Source organism: Neolamprologus brichardi, chromosome 9 (genome assembly GCF_056152115.1).
Source record: "Neolamprologus brichardi isolate AB-2024 chromosome 9, ASM5615211v1, whole genome shotgun sequence".
NCBI classification, from domain to species: Eukaryota; Metazoa; Chordata; class Actinopteri; order Cichliformes; family Cichlidae; genus Neolamprologus; species Neolamprologus brichardi.
This window is the reverse complement of record NC_142112.1, coordinates 14,047,103-14,068,896: the sequence shown is the minus strand read 5'-3', so window position 1 is coordinate 14,068,896 and position 21,794 is coordinate 14,047,103. Positions and strand designations below refer to the sequence as shown.

At 41.3% G+C, this 21,794-nt stretch overlaps 1 long non-coding RNA gene and 1 pseudogene across 2 annotated transcripts in view; one reads left to right on the top strand and one right to left on the bottom strand.

Moving 5' to 3' along the window:
* Nucleotides 1–1,899: 1,899 nt before the first annotated feature.
* Nucleotides 1,900–4,163, top strand: LOC148101225 (uncharacterized). The gene is made up of 3 exons (XR_015719608.1): nucleotides 1,900–1,922; nucleotides 2,956–3,123; nucleotides 3,654–4,163. It is a non-coding gene; the product is annotated as an uncharacterized LOC148101225 (long non-coding RNA).
* Nucleotides 4,164–6,526: 2,363 nt separating this feature from the next.
* LOC148101224 (leukocyte elastase inhibitor-like) overlaps nucleotides 6,527–21,794 on the bottom strand; it is a 32,789-nt pseudogene continuing 17,521 nt past the window's right edge. Inside the window, exons 3-9 of the transcript XR_015719607.1 lie at nucleotides 13,907–14,047; nucleotides 13,448–13,565; nucleotides 11,165–11,307; nucleotides 10,533–10,610; nucleotides 10,319–10,408; nucleotides 8,019–8,199; nucleotides 6,527–7,554 (exon numbers count right to left, since the gene is read on the bottom strand). The product of XR_015719607.1 is annotated as a leukocyte elastase inhibitor-like (transcript). The remainder of the gene's footprint in view (nucleotides 7,555–8,018; nucleotides 8,200–10,318; nucleotides 10,409–10,532; nucleotides 10,611–11,164; nucleotides 11,308–13,447; nucleotides 13,566–13,906; nucleotides 14,048–21,794) is intronic.

Here is a 21,794-nt window from a genome sequence, read left to right as displayed (position 1 = left end):
TCTATTGTTTCATAGATGCCTTTTATGAGCCTAGTTAGCCCTCCTATGCCGCTCTTGATTTTGTACAGCTCCACGAACCTCTCCATAATGGTCAAGTATAGCAAAAAGGAACCCTTTCAGGTCAACAGATGTAAGACGGGCAAATTCTGCTTCAACCTGAGCAACAGAAGAAGAGGGGTGGGGAGTACAGGCAGAATAAAAAAAAAGATTCCTTGAGACCCTAATTTAAGCAAACCGTCATCTGAGGACCATTAGAGAAAACACAAACACACAAAAGCAAACAAACAAAAAGATGCACTTTACCTGCCGTTCAGCGAACAAGGAAGTTCAGAGAACAATAAGCTCTGTCTTGAAATCTTTTAAAGTAGAATGATTGTGAAAATGACTGTGGTGGGGCGTGGTCTGCGGTGCCGTGCGGACTCACCTGCACGGCATCTGCAATCACGCCCGCCGTGTTAAAACACGGGGACTCAGGGGTTGGTGTGGGGTTGTGGTGGTGAAATATCAAATAAAGATGGCTCAAAACATGGATCTGTGGTCCCGTCGTGCCTTAATTCCACCACAATGACTTATGTGATGTAAAACTTTAGTAAACGTGCGATTAAAAGAACACTGAGACAAGTAACAATTTCCTTATTCCTCAGATGCTTACCTTGATGAGCAATACTGTTTTAGTCCAACTGCCTCATTAAAGTTACACAACAGGCTTTTTACATTAAAGCCAACAAGTCCATTACATACTCCCTTTTTATATCTGAAATACTGTGCACATTCTGTGTATATGTAGTGGACAGCAATTTACCCAAAAGAGTGCAAAGTTTGCAAGTCCACCTCATTTAAATGACAAAGTCAGATGTGATCATCTAGACCTGTGAAAATAAATTAATGACAATCCTTCAGTTATGGATGTTATTACAACCACAAGAACCTAAACAGTCTGCTCCATTGCTTTTGTTAATGAATCATTTGTTGGTAGCACGTCTGAATATTTAGTTTATGCCACCTGCATGCGATCATCAATAGTGCAATATTACTTCTTAAGAAGTACCCTGACACTACAATTTTTATATCATTTGTTCTACAGAGCTATTAAGTTACAATATAATCTGTGGTGTTTCCAATATGATAAAATTGTAACTTACCATTTGACTCCACTGACAAAAATAAATCCCCAGCATCAAGTTTGGCTTCACAGACCTAAAATAAGTCAAATAAAAATATGTTATAATTACCGTAATTGTCGGGCTATAAGCCGCTACTTTTTGCACAAGCTTTGAACCCTGCGGCTTTTAGTCGGGTGCGGCTTTTCTATGGATTGTCCATGATTTTTGTGATATCGTAAGACGATTTGTTTTGTTTGTTCCGCTGTTGTACGGCACTACGTTGCCTGGCGGAAGGGCATGTGATCAGACACACAGTATCGGGGTTCAAGAGTGGTATGTTGGTCACATGTCCATCCGCCAGGCAACACAGTGCCGTACAAGTAGCGCGAAAAACAAACTTCAAAGTAGCCTACGCATTCAGCGGGAGGCGTGGATGATGAGCGGCGATAAACTTGCAAAAAGCAAGTTATGCTCAACTCCATCAGTGGATTCTGACAGCGTGGAAAAATGTGAAAACATCCATGATCACCAACGGATTTCGAAGGGCTGGACTGCTGCATGATGGAGAGGAGGACACCGCCACGGCCCTTCTGAGGGTGTTCGACTCTGACACTGACAACGAGGATTTGTTTGGTTTTGAAAGTGACAACGAAGGAAAGAAGCTGAGAGTGGAGGACGTAGCCATCCTGAGCCTGTTCATTTCCGACACTGGAGAAGAGGACTTTGGTGGTTTTAGTGTGCAGGAAGAAGAGAAAGATGGTGGTGAATGACTGACTTTTCTTCTTGTTAAAGCCGTGTCACTGCACCTGAGCCTAAAAGGTAGTCCGAATCTATTTTTCTGGTGTGCTGTAGGTTATTGTTATGTACTACATTTGTTACTCATTTATGAAGCACAGTACATGTTTGGTACTTGTAATTACCGTTACTTGTGCATATACCTAAAAGGTTATGCAAATATGTACCCCTAACCGGTTTTTTAAAATATTAATAAAAGGGGTGTGTCTCCAAACAGCCATCTCTTTCCTGACAATTCCCTTTGTGCATATTCTCTTACATATGATAAGTCAACATTGAAACACCTGCGCTTTTAGTCAGGTGCGGCTAATGTATGTACAAAACAGGATTTTCCCCTGATTTTAGCTTGTGCGGCTAATATTCAGGTGCGCTTTGTAGTCCAGGAAATACGGTATATTGTTTTTGCCATTTATTCATGTTTGCTAATTTTGTGACATATAAACAATGTTAGTTTTCTTACAATACAGGGAATGCAGTTTAATTAAAAGGTAAATTATGCAAAAAACAACAACAAAAAACCAAAACTTCTGCAGTATACCATGCCAAAAATCAGTGTATCTTATGCCAATTATTTTATCACTACAGCTCTTTTAGTATGGAAACTCACACAATCTGATCATACTGATCACAAGAGTTCAAAAATAAGTTAAAATAGTGAGCTGTTGTTAAGCATAAAGCATTTCAGGGTAACAAATAACTGCACAATATAATTAAAGCAAAAAATAAACACACTGGAGGACTATCTGATAAAAACTAATATAATGCTGGTTTGTAGACCATATTTTGTCTCAATCCTCAGTGCACTCTTGCAGCTTAGCATGCAGCAGTTAATTACAACTTAAGTGATTACATAGGGGTAAACAGATGAAAACAAGCATCGGAGTCCTGCCAAAAAGTTATTTTTGAACCCAGTCATTTATTGGAAATATTCCCAAAATGAACTTCCACCAAAATACAACAGCCTGGTTTTGCTAACCTGAGAACTTTTTAAAATACATTCACAATTCTGTTCCTAATTCATCTTTGTTAATTTCTGTGTATTTCTGTTCATGTACAGGTGGTTGCAGAGTTCCACCGAATCAACAATGTTAACCTGTGCACTCAATTCTAAAAGGAGCTGGACAGACACACGCCTAGACTCATCACTTTATTCTGATACAAGGCCATCAAGACTGGCAAGATTGCAGAGGAACTAGCAAAGCTCATGAGAATTTATGACATTCAGGTAAATTTTTCATTTCACATGATTCAGAATTACAGATGGTTTGTACACAGCTGTAAGAAGCCATAGTGTCAATTGCTTCAACTGTGCCCCGAGATTAAGTGATTATGCCATGGATACAAGGTTGTCATTTTAGGAGGACATCTTGACAAAAAGTATCCTATCAAAAAGTGTTGTGTTAAAAAGATTTATCAGCTTCAATTTAAAGAAGTCCAAACAAGTACTGCTTTTGTAAAAATTGGTTTACATTTGGAAGTTTTTCCTTTGTGAGTTATTGAAGTATTTACAATGGAAAGTTATTCATTTAAAATGTGTATTACTAAAAATATGGTTATCCAAAATACTGAATTTACCATCTATGGCTAGGGTAGGGTAGGGCTACACTTCTAGATTGACAAGTTTAGCCCGTTACACAAAAAGTTTGGACACCCCCGATCTATAACAATGACAATCAGAATATGACTATCCAACACTTTGTTTTTACTCTGCATTTGTGTAACTACTATTCTAATAGATATTGTATGTTCATCTAGGAACAGCGTGATGTAAATATAAGACGGGCCTTTGTCCTTTGTGCATTTCCTGTGTACCCACATGAAGATGCCTCCAAGTTCGTCAGGACTTGTGATGTAAGTGTACTGGCCTCAGCATCAACCCCTTTGCCTAGCTGTTCAGTCGAACATATGACATCACTCAGAACTCAAGGAGAACCAGGCTGTATATCAGGAAGGAGTTTCAACACAGTCCTCATCTGACTTGTCTTCTCCCATATATCAACTATTGATTTGATTTGATTTGATATATCTTTATTAGTCCCACAAGGGGAAATTTCATAAGGCTGCCGACCTATTGCACGCAATGGAGGCGCCATCTTACCCTCCGACCATACATACATTATACAAAAACATCACATGAGGAAGACAGGTCAGAGAGGTATAACAATGGAAAAATGCACCACATGAGGAAAGATAAAAAGAAAAAAATAACTCCCCCCAGACTGAGCTCCAACAGGGAGATCAGTTTAAGAACAGAAAAAAACACCTCTGCACATAGCACATGGAAAAAAAACTCTTTATACAACAAAGAAACACATGAAAAGCAACAGGGGTGGGTAAAGGGTGAGAGACAGCTAGTGTAGACAGTACATCCGGGCCTGCAGCCTGTGCGTTGGTCTCCTTGATCCACCATCAGCATCGGAAGGGAATAAGCGTCGAAGGCGTTTGGAAAGGGAGGGGGAATGAGTGTGTACATGTCAGTGTATATGTATGTATGCGTGTCCAGAGTTCAGCTGAGACAGTGTCCTTCGCCCTGCTAGGCTAAATAAACAGTCTTCCAGCCAACCCAGGTGGCCTTGCATGGAATGGGAAGGAACAGTCTAAACACAGTCGTTATCAGGGTGTTTTTGTTCGGCTCCAGCCTTGAGACCGGAGCTGGTGCCCAGAGGGTATCCGCATGAAGTGATGGTGGTTTTTACTTTGGTGCGAACAGCTCATATGAATTTCAAAGCAGTTCTACAGTCCAAAACTGGTCTCTCAATCTGCCGTTGGAGAGCCACGAGCTTCGCCATACTTGCGCTCTGTGATGTTGTCATTCTTGTGCTCAAGGAGCCGATTCTGAGAACTCACGGCAGTGTGTCTCCCCGAGATGTCATCCAATTTGCGCTCAGAGATGTTATTCCGAGCTAGCCCTTCCGAGATGTATCCAGTCTGCACTCAGAGATCTTATTCTGAGTATTCACGGCAGCCGTAGCCTTTCCAAGATCTTATCCGTGCTGACTCAATGAGCCCATTTTGAGAAACTCACACCTCTTCCCATTGTTTCAATCCCAGCAGGCAGCCTTGTGGAGGCTTGAAAAGCTGGTTCCGCTTTCTTAATTCTTCGATAAGTCAGGGCCAAGCCAGCTCCGATCAGCCAGAACCCTGTTATCATGGTTGCGAATAGGTAGATATCTTCAGCACTCAGGCTCACCTAAGCCCAAACTTCTCGTTGAGAAAGGGGTGTCAATTGCATATAGGGACCAGTTGATCCAATCCATAATTCCTCTTTTAGGTTTTAGAGAACAGACTGTGAGAGAGTGTTCAAGGGAAAAGTAATACAAAAAACACGAGACTAGACAAGGACATAAGAGGCTAAGCAGAGAAGCTAAGGGAGAGGAGGAGAGGAGAAAAGTGCGACCGCCTTCGTCAAGAGCAAGAGCAGCAAAATTGTTGGAAATACATGTATTGTTGAATAAGATTGCAAGAAGATTGTTACGCATAAACCAGAAAACATGAAAATAGTTGAAAGATTATTTACAAAAACAAATCCACAGATAAAAACTATCTGCCTTTTAAAATTCAAGTGTTCTTTTTTGTTTGTTCTTTGTTCCTAATCATTTGGCTCTTCTTCTTCAAATTTAGGGTGAATGACTGCTCATTTCGTGGACTATTCATGTTTAATGTTCTGTTGCCTAATACCTTAATGCGCTACCTGATGTTTGTTCCCAGTTATGTACAGCTGTATAAACCATTACAAATCTGGATGCCTCATTTCTCCTGCTTTTTGGTTAGTCTGGTCTGTGCACTAGACCTACAATACGCAAAGACTCTCGAGCTTTTATTCACATGTATCCAGAAGGTTGTGATGTGCCTTGAATACAACAAACCCCTGTTAGGTTGCTTACTGATCCTGAAGAATTTGTTCAAGTGAATCACTCGGAATGGACAACTCGTTAAGCTGAGTATTGAAGGGTTTTTTTGTTTGGTTTTTTTAAACCATTTTTTACCATTTGCCTCTTCTACCTCACATTTAAGATGAATGACTGCTCAGTTCATACACTATTCATGTTTAATGTTCTGTTGCCTAATACCTTGATGCACTGCCTTGATGTTTGTTCCCTATGAAGTACAACAGTGGAAACCAGTACTTTTGTTTCATGTATTTAAAAAAAGAAAGTGAGCTGCAGCTGTCAAGGTACACTAAGTGTTAAATGCCTCAATGTTCTAATAGCTGTAATTGCTGTTAAAGAGCTGAGATCTGAACTTGGGCTTGGATTTTCCTCATAATGCCCCATTCGCCTCTTTACACTTGTCTTCTCTTTGTGGAGGAGCTGAAACCTGACGCTGATGGAGTATCTTATTCTAACCTCTGAGACAGTAAAGATGGACGTTTATTGGACAGAAGTTTCACGCCAACCTCATGAACATTTCTGCTAAACTCTTCCATGAGTAATAATGGCCTAGTCGTCCTCATCAACTCCAGTTAACCCAGTCATTTTCTTCATCACTCTCTGCAATGACGTGCAAATGTCATAAACCCACATTTTCTTCACAATAGAACATAGAAATAAATGAGTTGTTAAAATGAGAAAATGGACAGTTTAAAAAGAAATAATAATTTATTTAATTAATAACAAGTATGTTTGAATACAGAGAGGTCTGTTAACACATAGTGAGTGAGAAAGGTGACTGAAGAAGAAATTCTAAATGCATCATGGGAATCCACCCCGCAGGCTACATGTACTGCAGCATAACTAAGGGAGGATTCAGGGTCACCTGATGCAGCCCTAACTATATGCTTTAGCAAAAAGGAAAGTTTTAAGCCTAAAACCTGTACAAAGGAAGCAAGAAAGAGACAAGGAGAGAGGTAACGTGGCACATTATTGATTCAGAGTTGGTATAAAGCCATGTCAATATCAGACATGACACAGCTTCATCGTGATCTCAGATATTTTTGTTCATGACTTCTATATACCGAGGCCTAATTACTGTATACTGAAATTCACAACCTGCAACAATGAGACAAGAAAGTACAGATACCATCTCCTGGTCACCATCTACTGCAGAAGTGGGCATTGTACGTGCTGATTGTCCCGAACCGGCCAGTGTGAGGTCAATGAGAAATTAAGATCAAACGTAAATTATACTTCATGCAGCAGTTCGTCTTATTTCAGCCACTAAACAGTCTTTGATAAATTTCTGATCAGAAGATGGGACATTTGAAGAGTACGGTATAAACATCTGAACAAATAACATTAAAGATGAGAAAGTTTTGAAAATAGAAAACTACAAAATATAACAAACAATCAAAAGACAAAAATTATGGTATAGAGCTGTATATTAATATGAATACAGCGCTGTTGTGCAGTGATTTTGAAAGGTTCTCCAACTAAACACTAAAGACTTCTGGTACTGAGCTGCTCTAAAGGACACAGAGCTCACACAGGGCAGCAGAACCGACCAGCAAACAGGATGTTCATGGTGGGGTTATGTCTGATGAAGAAGAGGAAGGGGGGGTCTGCGATGAAGGATTTTAAATTGCCCCGCATTATCTTGCCCGAACTTAACTCACCCCAACACATAGCCAAAAAAGTAGCCTCAGTTGCCTTCTCGTGGACCTTCACAAAAGCCTTGTGGATGACTTTTGAAAGTACCAGATCTTTGCGCCCAGACATGCCTGTGACAGAGAAGTGAAAGGAGAACATTTTAAATGAACATAATGCTGCATTTTCATTTTTTATCTGAGAGGATTTTTTCAAATTAAAATCTGATAAGGCTAGGTGGTGATATAGATCATCTGACTGAGCTGACAACTAAAATACCAAAGGTGCTGCAGGAGCCTGGGTTTAAGTGTTTCCAGACCATTTACTGCATGCCATTCAACTCATCCTCTCCTGTTCTTCCTCTCAACTATTCTGTCAAAGTGTTATATCTGCAAAATGACCATGAAGAAAAAAAAACCTTCATAAGGTCACTTTAACAGCCTGTCATTAGTGATTAGTGTCAGAGAGTACAGCTGGTTTCGGCAGGATGAACCAGAACACCTCCCTCCCAGTATCAGGACTGTCATGTAAAAGTCCACCAGTCCATTCAAAACCATAATGTTCATAAACACCAACAAACTGCAAATGTATGTCTCACCAAAGAAGTCACACTTTGTGTGATCAAAGGCGTCCACCATGCCCATGCTGCTCAGGACTGTGTTCAGGTCATACGTCTCCTCCAGTGTAAATCAAGGCAGCCTCACATCAATATAACATGTTTGCATCTTGCCTGGATGAGTCCAAGCCACAAATTTCTCGTAGGTCAGCTCCTTCTCCAGCTGGGATGGAAACAATATCAGTGATTAGAGATTGTGTGCGTGTGTGTTGGGGATGTACACAACTAGTCAACTACTGCTATTGTCACTAGTTAGTACCAGATGTATAAAGAAGCAAATTTACCAATAAATTGTACATTTTTGTGTCTTAAATGTTATGCAGCCATCTGCCACCAAATAGAGCACTGTTGGTGAGAAACGCCTTAAATCCATTAATCTAGGCCTGATCTTTTTGTTAAAATTGTTTAATTAACTATTATTGCTACTTAAAGATAAAAAAAAAACAGGATTGAGGATGCAACCGGTAGAAAATAGCTTTCTGCAAAAGGTAAATGGGCTTCTCCTTAGGGATAGGGTGAGTTCAGTTTTTGGAAAAGGGCTCCAAGTAAAGCTGCTGGTACTCCACATCGAAAGGAGACAGCTGAGGGGGCACCTCCAGTGTAAGGTGTTCCCACCAGGCATACACTGTGACCTGCTGGAGAGAATAAATCTATCGGCCAGACTGGGAACACCTTAACATCTCCCCAGATAAGCTGGAGGAGAGAGGGAGGTTTGGGCTTCTCTGCTTCAACTGCTGCCCCTGGTACCCAACTTCAGATAGAAAAGAAAATGGATGGATGATTTATTGCTTTCCATCCATCCATCCACTTACACTTATCCTTTTTAACTAAACAGAAGAAAGAATAAGAGAAATAACAATTTAACATAAACCAGTGACACACTCTGGGGCCTGATCAACCCTGGCAGGGCTTCCTTGGATGAGGGTGTCTAGTCATAATGGACGAAACACCTGATGAATCCAAGGTCCACTACTGATGATGTGTCCCAAATCTTAATATGATAATCTAGATCAGATCCCCTGCAGAGCGAGAGCGAAGTGCTCTAATAGGGTGATATGGAACTACAAGGTCATTAAGATAAGATGGGGCCTGATTATTTAAGACCTTGTATGTGAGGAGCAGGATTTTGAATTCAATTCTGGATTTAACAGGAAGCCAATGAAGGGAAGCCAAAACAGGAGAAATATGCTCTCTCTTTCTAGTCCCTGTCAGTAAATGTGAAATGTGGATTATTAAACATTAGGTCTCCCTCTTCCAAGTCTCTGTTAATATATGAGTAAATAATTGATCAACAAATTGATTTACTCTGCCTTACAGAAACCTGGTTGCAGCAGGATGATTATGTTAGTTTAAATGAATCAACACCCCCGAGTCATTCTAACTACCAGAAATCTCGAAGCACAGGTCGAGGGGGCGGTGTGGCAGCAATTTTTCACACCAGCCTATTAATTAACGAAAGACCAAGACAGACTTTTAATTCATTTGAAAGCCTGATGCTTAGCCTCGTCCACCCCAGCTGTGAAGCTCAGAAACCAGTCTTACTTCTTATCATCTATCGTCCATCTGGGCCTTACACAGAGTTTCTGTCTGATTTCTCAGACTTTATATCTAATTTAGTTCTGAGCTCAGATAAAATAATTATTGTGGGTGATTTTAACATCCATGTAGATGCTAAAAATGACAGCCTCAACATGGCATTTAATCTGTTGTTAGACTCAATTGGCTTCTCTCAAAATGTAAAAGAACCCACCCACCACTTTAATCACACTCTAGATCTTGTTTTAACATATGGCATAGAAACTGAACATTTAACAGTGTTTCCTGAAAACCCTCTCCTGTCTGATCATTTCCTGATAACATTTACATTTACAATAATTGATTACACAGCAGTGGGGAGTAGACTTTATCACAGTAGATGTCTTTCTGAAAGTGCTGTAACTAAATTTAAGAATATATTTCAATGTGTTAACACCTCTTGTAGAAACATGATTTCATATCATGTATAACATCAATCATTTGAAGTGTTTGTCTTCTTTATTGTCTGTTTGGTGTATAACATGCAGTGTTAATGCACGATGTGAGGTGCTGCACAGTTAAGCAGCATGATTCATTCAAGAATGTCATTAAAAGTTTCAAATCACTTTGTTTACACAGTTTGATATTGAGCAGCTTTTAGATTTAACTTAATATCTGTAATAATTCGGTCAGTCTAGTTTGTTTTCTTCGTTTAGTTGACTAAGAAATGAGTCACCAGGAACATCCCGAGTGTGTAAGTGTTCTACCTTCTCCAGTCCTGTTGTATCATCCTCTATCTCTGCAGGTAAAAAGATGAGCATGCTCACTTCCTTCCCACTGTAAGGCATCTCTAGAATCTGTCCAGCAGAGGGTTTGAAACATTACCGCAAATAAATCTACTGATACACACATACATTACAATCACTCAGTCTTGCAATTAAATCTGATTATTCCAGTGATTTATATAAATATAATGGTAACCTTGCAGTTTGCTTCTTCGATGAAGGTACACGCAAAGTCTTCTTCCTGTGTCATCATCTTCACAGACTTTGAGTCGTTCTGAAGACAAAAGAAATTACATTTAGCCTAAAATAACATTTTTTATTCACTGAAATATGTTTTGTGGATTAAAGAGAATTAAATGACTCTCAAAACGAAAGGGATAATTTGGCTTTGAAGCTGTGTGCCATGAATAATCATTTCCAGTCACAGATGTATTCTCATGACTTTTATTAAAGTAGTTTGTAAAGAAGCTTTGTATGTCGTACACTCCCAAATAAATCTTATTTATCTCACACTGGGCCTTAATGCAGTCTCACATTAATCATTTTGGCTCCTCATCTTTAAAGCTCCCTCCTCTTTAGGCCATTTTGATTGGCTGTCCCTCTTTAACAAAAGAGGAGGGGCCAATTTCTGACATATCACGCAGAGCAGAGAAACTGAAACCGATCCTTAACATCAGTCTGAAATCCAAACTTTGGCTCACAGATATTACTTGTATATTTGCTCATGATTTGAAACTGTCCATGTTGAACAACCACAACTGCAATGACAATAGACTTTACAAGGTTATAGTTTCATAGTCAGTGTTCTGTTTTGATGAGCACTTTTACCTTGTTGAGCCAAAATTGAGCATCATAAGTTTTAGACCACGAGAACTTATTTATCCAGATGCCTTTGAAGTGGGTGACAGTGAACAACACCAGCCTGGTCAGTTCATTCAAATCATCTTCATCCACCACCTCTGTGATGTTACCTGGTGACCAAAGTAAAACCAAATGTAAACATTGAGAAGTAAAGCTTCAAAGACTGCAGCAAAGTTTTCATCCACAGATCTATGAGAACATGATGGAGCCCACACTCTTTCAGCCTTTGTAGGCCAGAGAAACATGATGACTTTTACAAATGCTGTTTAATATATTCTTTGACTATTAGTGAAACCTGAAGATATTATTCATCAGCACACAGTGTTGGGGAGTAACGGAATACATGTACCGCCGTTACGTATTTAAAATACAAAATATGAGTAACTGTATTCCGTTACAGTTACTGTTTAAAAAGGTGGTATTTAGAATACAGTTACTTTGTTGAAATAAATGGATTACACGGCGGTACTTCCCTGTTTCATATTGTGGCGGGTCAGGACTGTTTGGGTTTTGTTTGACAGCTACGTTCTGTTGTTCCAGGCGGCAGCGTTACGGTTGCCATGGTTACAGGGTTACGCTCTCTCTCTCTCTCTGCGTGTTTCCTGGGTGAGAGAGCGCAGTTGTTGTTGTGCTAAGCTAATAGGCAGAATGCTACAGGTATAGCTCTAAAGAATGTAGCATCATAGGCAGTGTAGTCCGTGCTGCAGGGAGAATGGACTGCCATACACGTTATGTGTCTGTGAGCGAGGGAGGGAGAAAAAGGAAAAGTACGAGCTGTCATCGAGCAAAAACGGGAGCTGGAAGCATGTAAATATAATAATAACCACTGCAGCCAAGAAGAGTGCCTGACGAGCCCAGTTGTAAGTAAGCTATTAAGACTCGACTGTACACCGTGTTCGTGTTTTCCTCCAAAAACAATAAGTTCTGTTGGAGCAGCCTTTCAACGCCTCTCTCTGTCTCTCGCTAGCAAAGTTGACCCAGACAACAAAGTAAAGCTAGTTTTCGGCTACGAGCCCGACACAGAACCCACCGTATTAGCCAGAGGTCCCTTTACTACGGTTCGGAGCCGCGGACCTTCAGTAACAGTAATAAATCACAGCAATAGTACATTCATGTAGTTGTAAACAACATAATAATATATTAAGTAATCCAAAGTATTCAGAATACGTTCCTCTCATTGAGTAACGTAACGGAATACGTTACAGAATACATTTCGGGGCATGTATTCTGTAATCTGTAATGGAATACATTTTAAAAGTAACCTTCCCAACACTGTCAGCACAACATGTGAATATTTAGAACAAGTAAGTGTGCACAGCCACTCTGGCTAATCACTACAGCACACATGTAACAACTCATTATTGAAGTACTTATAAATCCTGCTTTTTCTACACGAGATAAGATGAATGAGGTAAACAAGGGACATCAGGTAAGCAGGTAAAGTTACATTAATGTGCTGTTCCACAAGATGGCGCTCCTCCCTATATTTCTTCATAATTCTTAAAGCACACCCTCAACGCTCTGCATTTACTTGAGTTGAGCTTCAGTCAAGGTCAACACATCTGGATGTAAACAAAGTATTCTGGTGCCTGGCAGCCACCTTGGAAGTGAATGAGACTACCATTAATGCTGTGCCAGCACAAACAGGCAGGGAGCCAGAAACGCTTTTCATAGAAGGAAAGAGTTAATATTTAAATCTGATGGTATTTTAAGCTGTGCTGTAGTCTAACTTTCACAAAACTCATTAAACTCAACTACCTGAACTCATATTGACCTAAGATATTGGGACAGGAAGAGTTTGACAGATAAAATATAAAAAGATGCATAAACAAGAAGATAAAAAAATATGAGAAGCGGCAGTGAGTGAGTTTGGCTGAAAAGAAACAAGTGAACAGAGGACTGTGCAGACACTGAGGAAGGTGGTTCTGGGGTCCAGAGATCACTGCTGAAACTGCCTGAATCACTGTGGGTTAAATCAGGATTAACGGTGGAAGGAGCCCTTTGACAAACCCTGGTCACAGGTCTGTAAAGCTTCTTCACTCTTCAAAACTATGTTAAGTACATCTACCATCACTTCTGAACACCAGAAGGAGAAAATAAATTCAGTATTTTCATGGTATCCTTACAGGTGCACACTCCTCACCTTAGAGGGACTTAGCAGCAGCAGTGAGTCCTGCTTATGAAAAACATGTGAACTTGAACTGGACATTAGAGGAAGTGATTGTGTGTACATGTGTAAATGTGATCCACCTGGTGTGTGTTGCTGCACCCACTGGTTGACATCAATCCTGACTTCTTCAGACCTGGTCTTGAAGTCCACAGACTCCAGCTGTGCTCTGTAATGTTTATTGCTTTGTATTAAGAATTCCTGAAACCACAGACGACACATTTATAAATTCACTCCAGCAAAGTCTCTGACATCACTGATTCTGATTTACTTCAGGCTGACATGATAAGAAAAAACTGTTATATTCACATGATCACACATATCTCATATCAATCACTAACACATTTACAGACCCTGATCAGTCATTCTGAGCAGCCAGAGGAGTACATTGAGAGTTTCTTTTTTACTTGCTTATATGTTGAGCTGCTGCTTTCATCATCTTTCTCTATAGAACTCACAGCATTTCTCTCTCTGCCTCTCATTTACTCCAAAACACACGAGCTCATGAAGAATCAAACTCTACATAAGAAGAAGAAACAGACCTGAGTAAAGGGGCAGGACTTCTCTCTGTACAGTCTGTTAGCAACACTTAAGGTAAATGGAGCATCTGGCCTGTTGAGTACATTGAGAAGTTTGGCAAAGCTGCTGTGAACATCAACCCAACAATCCTCGGCTTGCAAGATCTGTGGACAAAACACATTAGTGGATTCAAAGAAGGACACAGAGAAAAACATACTGGGACTTCATGTGTGATGATGTTAACTCTGCAAAATTATTTTATTTGGTTAACTTTGTGTTTAATTACCATTCATTTGAGGTAAGTGTTAAACTAACCTTTGATTTTCTTTCTTTGTTGTTAGATCATTTGTTAGCGTTTGTTTCCCCTGAGTGCCCAACTTCTTCAACATACCCAGGGAACTTTTCTGTTATCTGGATTCACTTAGCCTAACATCAGCAATGAGTGGTCACATGAACCCTGCACATCCCCAAAAAAGGGTGTGTTGGCATCATCCAACATCATCCAATTCATGGATCATATTATTTGTCTTCCAGAAAAAAATAGTCCTTGTGAGTGCCAACTATTCCAGAAAAGTTATCAAATAGTGATAAAAAAAAATCTATAAAATACATGAAAAACTAGAGTAAACACTTTCTTAAAGTACACATGCTTAGTCCTGCAGAAAATCAATAATCTTGTGATTAAGCAGGGGGCTCTAGACTAACATTTTGCCATGGGCGCACTCAAAGTTTTCAACCGCATCACTTAACACCGCAGTTTTACATGTGCACATTTTTTTGGGGGAAATTGCAGTCCATACAGACAATATTCATTTCTAAATTATTAACTAACAATCTTGTGCTAGAAAATGTTAAACTTAATCATCATCTCGGCCTCCTCTGACCACCTGTTTGCTGCTGCATGCTGCTGAAAGGCAGTGGGGAGAGGGGACACTTGGGCAGTGCATTTATTGCAGCATATAATGTGTTTTCTGGATACACTGTGCTTTTTTAGCATTCAAAGATTGATGGCACTATGTCAGAGCACTGGCTATGAATTTCAGACGGATCAGGCCTTAACTTAACAAAAAGGTTATCAATAGTTTTTTTCATCTTTTCTTATTACCCACAGCTACATCCACTTCTGTCGGGCCTAGGCTGCTCACTAGGGCTGGGCATCATCACTGATTTCTGTAATCCATTCGATTCTGGTTCTCAAAGTTCTGATTCGATTCAATTTAGCCTCAGACAGTCAGAAATATTATAATTCTGATCATTTATCAGTACTGATACACATAAGACTTCATCAGAATTGTGAAGATCACAGCAGATGCCTTTGTGTGAAAGTAACTGAGAATAAAACACAGAAAAACATGAAAGAGATTTTCCTGGCCTGGCTTTTTATAGCAGATAATCTTAAAAATATTCTGCAATTTTGCATAATTTTAAAAAGTTTAAATTTCTTCAGTATTGAACAGCAGAAATTAGGCTTTCTTGTCTGAGCTCATTAAGTAAAAAAAAAAAAAAGACAGCGGCCGACAGCGCTGTAAACAGCGGTAGACTGGTGGGTAATAAGCGAATGAATAATGCAGAAAACAGAGATTTGAGACGGGAAACTGTTCTTGAAGTAAAGAGAGAGCGAGAGAGAGAGAGAGAGAGAGCTGTGCATGAAGTGTGATTTTTATCGTGGTGGAACCAAAACAGCAAAAGTCAGAGGGAATTCATGACGACATTTATCAAATGTAAAGCGCAGTTTGCTGCTTCTTTTGCTGCTGGCTCGGCGAATTTTGGTTGGAGAGAGACAAAACCTGCAGCTCAGAATCAGTGCAAAAAGACGTAAACACAGCGCTGACGGTGGGCTCGCTGAGCTCCGACAGCGTGTCCATCTATGGGCCGTCGGGTGAGAAAGCCGAGAAAGAGACTGTATCCCAATTCAGGGTCTGCAGCCTTAAAGTATGCAGCCTCAACGATCCTCAAGGGCCGCGTACTCAAAGACCGCTAAGGCCGGAAGTGCAAATGGGACGGTGTAGCCTCCGTTGCGCTACCCAGGTTGCCTAGAAACCATGATACTAACAGCTGGAAACGTTTCATACAGCTTTGTTTGACAGAAATGAAGGAGAAACTCTTTTGTTCATTTGCTTGTTTGTTTCTACATGAGCTTTGATCATTCTCTGTAAGATTAAGGTCAGCTATTGAACGGCGTATATTTTAAAGTAAAGGCTCTAAAACCAAGTTAGTACAAACGTCACTAATGTCACATAACTTTGCCGACATGTGGCCAACAGTAATGTTTTAATGTTCTTCGTTATTAAACATTTGCACATAAATAAGTGACATAATATTCAGTACTTAAAGTTTACTCTTCGAGTGCCCCTCATCCGCTGTTTTTTTTCGGCAAAATTATCCACACCCAATGCCGGCTATGCATTCTGGGATATGTTGGGCCACGAAGTCTACACCGCCACGTCCTTAAAATTCAGGGAAATTAAGGACCATTTGAGGGCCGCATTTCGAGCAGCCTTCGAATTGGGACAGCCTTCGTTGCGTCGCGGTGACATAATCGGCCTTAAAATGAAAAGATGGCGCCGGTGAGGTCGGCTGCCGTCACGACTGCTCCGACCACCTTTTCTTTGTTTTTGCTTTTTAAGTTAGTTTTCAGCGTTTCTAAATCGGCAAAATCATCACCATTGGGTACATTAGGTATTACAGTGACACTCTTGTTTCTATTGGTATACAATGTACTCACAATTCGAAGTTTTTAACTCCGGATCCGAGCTGGCCGAGTGAGATCTTGAGGGGGAACAAAGGACGCGACGCAAAGCGGCGGCCTCGAGGGAAACGAGCCGGCGTCAGAAACAGGCTGAGAGCTCGTGCACACCGCACACCTCTGCCTAGCATCCTGCTCGCCAACGTCCAGTCACTGGAGAACAAGCTTGATGACCTCAGGGCCAGGATAAAGTTCCAGAGAGACATTCGGGACTGCAATCTCCTCTGCTTCACCGAGACATGGCTGAACCCAGCGGTGCCGGACCACGCCATCCAGCCGGCCGAGTTCTTCTCGGTTCACCGCATGGACAGGACACGGGACTCGGGGAAGTCAAGGGGAGGCGGCGTGTGTTTAATGCTGAACAACAATTGGTGCAACAGTGCGAACGTTGTTCCTCTCACACGCTCCTGCACACCAAATCTGGAACTACTGTCCATCATGTGTCGTCCTTTTTATCTACCTCGAGAGTTTACATCGGTCATTATAAGTGCCGTTTATATTCCACCACAAGCGGACACGGTCACCGCCTTATGTGAGCTGCATGAGGCACTCACACAGCACCAGACACAACACCGGGACGCTGCGCTTATTGTAACTGGGGACTTTAATAGTGCCAACCTCAAACGCGCAGCGCCGAACTTTTATCAACATATCACCTGCCCCACCAGAGGTGAAAGGACACTGGACCACTGCTACACTACGGTCAAGGACGGCTACAAGGCACATTCCCGCCCTCCGTTTGGCAAATCCGATCACGCCGCCATCTTCCTCATGCCAAAATACAAACAAAGGCTGAAACAAGAAGTTCCGGTTCAGAGGAAGGTCGCGCGCTGGACGGATCAATCGGTGGCCGCGTTACAGGATGCACTCGACGACGCAGACTGGGACATGTTCAGAAACAGCTCCGACGATGATGTCAACGTGTTTACGGAAGCGGTTGTGGGATTCATCGGGAAACTAGCGGATGATACCGTGGAGACAAAGACTATCACAACGTTTCCCAACCAGAAGCCGTGGGTGGATAAAACCATCCGCGACGCTCTGAGATCCCGCACCGCTGCCTACAACATGGGACTCACGACGGGGGACATGGACCCGTACAAAGCCGCGTCATATAACGTGCGGAAGGCGGTGAAAGAGGCGAAGCAGCGCTACGGGAGGAAACTAGAGTCACAACTCCAACAGAGTGACTCTAGGAGCCTGTGGCGGGGACTAAGGACAATAACGGATTATAAAGCACCAACAACCGGTATGACGAACACGGCCGTGACTCTGGCAGATGAGCTGAACACTTTCTATGCTCGCTTCGAGGCTGCAGCTAAGGACTCCAACGATGCTAGTGCTAGCGGCGCTAACGGCTGCAGACAGGAAGATACTGCCAGCACCGGAAACGTGCTCGTCATCTCCGAGCATGAAGTAAGGAGAGCCTTCAAGAGAGTGAACACCAGGAAAGCAGCAGGACCAGATAGCATCCCAGGTCGTATCCTCAGAGACTGCGCATACCAGCTAGCTCCTGTGTTCACTGAGATATTCAACATCTCTTTATCTCAGTCGGTGATCCCCACATGCTTCAAAGAGTCCATCATTGTTCCTGTCCCAAAGAAACCCCACCCTGCTTCTCTCAATGACTATCGCCCTGTAGCCTTCACCTCAGTAGTGATGAAGTGCTTTGAACGCCTGGTCAGAGACTTCATCATTTCTTCACTACCAGACACACTGGACCCACTACAGTTTGCTTACCGTCCAAATAGTTCCACAGACGATGCCATCTCTCATCTCCTCCACACATCACTTACTCACTTGGACACTACAAGGGGGAATTATGTTAAAATGCTCTTCATAGACTACAGCTCTGCATTTAATACCATAATTCCCTCCACACTCACCACCAAGCTGGAGCATCTGGGACTCAGCTCATCTATGTGTCAGTGGATCTCCAACTTCCTAACTGGCAGACCACAGGCAGTAAGGATGGGCGGACATGTCTCAGCCTCCACCACTCTCAGCACTGGAGCCCCCCAGGGGTGTGTTCTGAGCCCCCTGCTGTACTCCCTGTACACATATGACTGTGTGGCCACTACCAGCTCCACCACCATCATCAAGTTTGCTGACGACACCGTCGTGGTGGGCCTGATCTCTGACAACAACGAGACGCCCTACCTGAAGGAGATTAGGAATCTGGAGAACTGGTGCCAGAGGAACAACCTCCTTCTAAACGTCAGTAAGACAAAGGAGTTGATAGTGGACTTCAGCACTAAGCAGGAGAGGAACTACCAGACCCCCGTCATCAACGAGTGCCCAGTGGAGAGAGTGGACAGCTTCAAATACCTCGGAGTTCACATCACGCAGGACCTGTCATGGTCCTGTCACATCAACACCGTGGTGAAAAAGGCCTGTCAGCGTCTCTACCACCTCAGACGCTTGAGAGACTTCCGACTGCCCCCCAAGGTGCTCAGGAACTTTTACTCCTGCACCATAGAGAGCCTCCTGACGGGAAACATCTTAACCTGGTTCGGGAACAGCACCATGCAGGACAGACGAGCTCTACAGAGGGTTGTGCGATCAGCTGAGCGCACCATCCACTCCCAGCTCCCTGACCTGCACTCAATCTACAGCAGGCGGTGCTGGACCAAGGCCAGGAAGATCGTGAAGGACCTCAGCCATCCCAACAACGGACTGTTCTCTCTGTTGAGGTCAGGAAAGCGATTCCGCTCCCTGAAGACCAACACAGAGAGACTGAGGAGGAGCTTCTTCCCACAGGCAATACGGTCTCTCAATCACACCACCAAACAGTACTGACCCACACATATAGTTCTTACACACACACTGGACATTCTGGACATTGTTTTCACTTCATCACTTAAACCACTTTAAGCATATTTGCACTGCACAAGACACTAAATAATGTGGATTGCACAACACTGGACATTATATTCCTCATTTCCAGTTAATATTTGTACAGCTGCTGTTATTGTGTATATATATATTTATATTTCTTCATACATTCTTATATATTTCTATACTGTGTATTTTGTTGTACAGTTATTTTATTTTCAACTTTAATTTATATATTTTATCTTATTCTTTCCCAGTTAAATTTACCCTTCATTCTAATTTGTGTTGTACAGTTATCTCATTCTTAACTTAATTTTTATATTTTATTTTATTTTATTCCTTCCTGGTTAAATTTACCCTTTTTTATTTTCATATTTATTTCCTATCTTATTCATAGCCTTTTCTTTTTTTCTTTAGGTCACGAGCAGTTGTCCAAGCATTTCACTGCATATCGTACTGTGTATGACTGTGTATGTGACAAATAAAAATTTGAATTTGAATTTGAATTTGAAATGCGGCCTTTAAGGCTGCAGACCCTGAATTGGGATACAGCCAGAGAAAGCTGATTCTGATGCGTCGGGTCCGCTCTGTGTTTACGTCTTTGTGTGGAATCCATGTACCTGCTCTCATTTACTGTTTGGTGATTGTTGAAATAGTTTTAGTTTTGTGAGCTTTAATCTGAGAATCTGGCGTACCCGGGTTGTTTTTTCAGAAGCCCGGGGTCTTTTGGAGTGTAATTTTTCATAGTTAGATGCCTGGCTGACAACTGTATAAAACAAACTACACACAATGTTCGAAGCACATAGTGCACATTGTGGGAATTTACGACTGTGTGTAAATCCCCCCTAATATTGGTATGATCCGAGCTCAGACACTAAGTGACTTGGAGGGGACTGCTGCCTGCCAGTGCGCTGTTGGAGAAACGCAGACAGGCAGACAGAGGAGAACTGAAGTTCGACCAGGTACCAGGTCATTCATACTGTACAAATAATGTAAATATGACGGTGTATCACAAAAGATTGATGTCAAACTGATCACTTGACCCATTATTACATTACTTGCTGTTCAAGTGAATCAACAAATGGCGAAATGAAAAGCCGAAAAACAACAATGCTGTTTCTTTAGAGTCTTAGCTTACATGTGTTTTTATTTCATATTTTCAGTTGTTTCCCTCCACGGCTAAATAAATCGGTTTCAGTAATGCACTGATATACAAGAATGGACATAAGGGGCTTCTTTCAAAGAAAAACCTCTGATAGTATTTTATATATTATGCTTTGTATGTTGTTCAGTATATTTCTATGCAAACCAAGAGAAATTTCAATTCACATCAGTATATTCAAAGTTGAAACCAGATATTTACATACACTTTATGGAAAATGAACATTTTTTTACTGTACAACATCAATTTAGAGTAAACTTGTTTTGTTTTGGATAAATAAATATTGAAATATATTTTGAATTAGTTAAATGTCAGAATAAAGAGAGACAGAGCTGTCTATTTTTTTATTACTTTTATCAAATTTAGGAGTACATATACACTAAGTTTATTGTTTATTAATAAGAAAACTGCAGACGATTCCATTCTGAGCTGAAGAAGCTTCTGATTGGTTAGTAGAGTCCATGTGAGTAAATTGGTGGACACATATAAGGCACCCCCAAAACACAGAGCCTGTTTCTTTGAAATGGGAAAATCAGTAGATGTCAACCAAAACACCAGGAAAAGAATTGTGGAGCTCCATAAGTGTGGCTCAGTTTTGAATACAATTTGGTGCCATTTGCAATTAAGAAATACAGACAATTTCTCTCTTTACTCTTAAATTTAACAAATATGTTTTTTTTTATATTTATCTAAAAAAAAATAAACATTTAGTTTGATTTGATGTTACAATTAAAAAAGTGTTTGTGTTTTTATCTGAAGAGTGTGTAAATGTCTGGTTTCAACTGTATATTTGATGATGTTGGTGTTTGGCTTGATTGTCAGCACAGAAAGGGAGAGAGAGGAGCAGAGAGGGAGAGAGAGGAAGAGAGAGGGAGAGAGAGGAGCAGAGAGGGAGAGAGAGGAGCAGAGGAACAGTTTGCTTTTTTTCGCGATTGCGTCGCGCATGAGGATATCACCAGGTAAACTCGCCACATTTTTAAACATTTTGTTGTTCAACAGCATCAAGACTGACGGAGTGTGTTTGAGATAACCTCACAAGTGTCACAGATGACAAATTTGGCGGGTTTTTTTGCCTGTTTGTCGTTAGCAGCTCCTGAAACGCAAGTGTGCCACACATCTGTTCGACCAAATCCAGTCAATCTAAGCGCCAGTTAATCTGGAACAGCGG